This window comes from Pinus tabuliformis, chromosome 8, assembly GCF_031772625.1.
Source record: "Pinus tabuliformis cultivar Carrire ecotype Pingquan chromosome 8, CPIR1, whole genome shotgun sequence".
Classification (NCBI taxonomy): Eukaryota; Viridiplantae; Streptophyta; class Pinopsida; order Pinales; family Pinaceae; genus Pinus; species Pinus tabuliformis.
In genome coordinates this window covers 1,053,160,119-1,053,162,047 of record NC_142294.1, presented here as the reverse complement: position 1 = coordinate 1,053,162,047, position 1,929 = coordinate 1,053,160,119, and the positions used below count along the sequence as shown (strand labels likewise).

The 1,929-nt window shown below is 37.6% G+C and overlaps 1 pseudogene; it reads left to right on the top strand.

Annotated features, from left to right (window-relative positions):
• The first annotated feature begins 233 nt into the window (after positions 1–233).
• Positions 234–1,673, top strand: LOC149238968 (pyrophosphate-energized membrane proton pump 2 pseudogene; annotated as a pseudogene).
• The last annotated feature ends 256 nt before the right edge of the window (positions 1,674–1,929 follow it).

Genomic DNA, 1,929 nt, shown 5'->3' with positions numbered 1-1,929 from the left:
AAAAGAGATAATCATCAGAGATATCCTACAAGTAAGAGCATATCAACCAAGTGTAGTTGCAATAGAATAATTTTATACATATTATTATTTATTTTAGAAGGTAACTTGTCTATATTCGATGTAATATCGACATGTGAAACTAGTTACTTTATAAATTTCACTTTTCTTTTGGGAAAATTATAGCATGTTTTGTTGCAAGGGATAAATATTTATACCCTTACAATCACATAGGAATGGAAATAGTTTATCTATTGAGATATTTTGATTATGATCTTGTTATCACTGAAAATTCTAATGCCAAAATTTCTCATATATTGTCATCAAACGAGGCAGCGAATCAAGCAGCTATCAGGTGAGGTAGCAATTCAAGCAAGTACAGGAGGTACCACCAAGGGAAAGTATCTCCATAAAGAAATCTCACTTCAAGAAAGGATATGCTTCAAAGTTTTGCAGCGCGCTGCGAAACCCCTGTAGCAGCCTGTTTCAGCATAAAAAACTCTGCTTTCTGCGTTTACTAGTAAACTTCCAGGAGGTCTCTAAAGCAACTGAAAGCCTATTTTGGGAAATGGAAAGAGGTTTTTATTCCTAACAGACTGAAATAAAAAAACCTCCTTCAGTTTCCTCAAATCCGTTACGAGCTGAGAGAAATTAATGACCAAAGTTGCGCTACGAAACTGCTGTAGGTGCAGTTTTTCATCTTCTGTTTTACACCTCTTTTTCAAAGACAGATTCTGGGTAGCTGGAGTAGTGTTTAAAAAACCAAGAGAGGCTTTTGTTAAGCACGGATTGGTTCACAAAAACCTCCTTCAGTTTTTCCAAATACGTTTTCTGTGAGAAATTATGAGCTCTGTCCCAAGACATATTTTTCAGCCAGAACAACAGTTTCGTAGCAGCTGAAGCTAAATAATCCAATCTCAGTCACTAGTTTTGAACTGCAAGTGGAAATGTTGAAAAGGGAATATCTTCAAGGGATCCTTCAAAATTATCAATCCTCAGCAAAGTTAATACAGGTGGAGAGCATATATTTTGACAATGGATATGTTTGGGCCAATAGCTGATAATGCAGGTGGAATTGTGGAAATGAGTCAACAGCCTGAAAGTGTAAGAGAAATTACAGATCTTCTTGATGCAGTCGGGAACACCAAAAAAGCAACCACCAAAGGCTTTGCAATTGGATCTGCTGCATTAGTTTCTTTTCTTTTATTCAGTGCCTATATGAAGTATTAGCTTATGCTCATCAACCATTTACGCAGGTTGATATAGCTATTCCAAAGGTATTTCTTGGAGGTCTATTGGGATCGATGCTTATTTTCCTATTCAGTGCATGGGCATGTTATGCAGTTGGTCGAACAGCCCAGGAAGTTGTTAAGGAAAAGCGGAGGCACTTTATAGATTGACCTGGCATAATGACAAATCAAGAGAAGCCAGGTTATGCGCGTTGTGTTGCAATAGTAGCAACTGCTTCACTTCGGGAGATGATAAAGCCTGGTGCTTTAGCAGTTGTATCTCCTGTTTTAATTGGTGTCTCATTTAAGATTCTGGGTCAGTATACAGATCAGCCTTTGCTTGGTGCCAAAGTTGTTGCTTCAATGCTAATGTTTGCAATGGTCTCTGGTATTCTCATGGCCTTGTTTTTGTATACTGCTGGAGGTGCTTGGGATAATGAAAATTGAAGATCTGAAGGCATCCAGATCCCTGTCATATAAAAAGGAGTTTTAGCAATTGGAGGTATAAGTAGTAAATACCTCAGAGAAAAGATAAACTGTTTAAACAGTTTCGCAGTTTCGTAGCGCGCTACGAAACTGCGAAACTACTGTAGGTGCTGTTTTTAATACAGGCAAACAGTTCGATGGAATAATCAGAAAATTTTCAAAGGAAACATCTAAGGGACATTTAGGAGACCACATGAAACTAGCATAGCCATTCAAA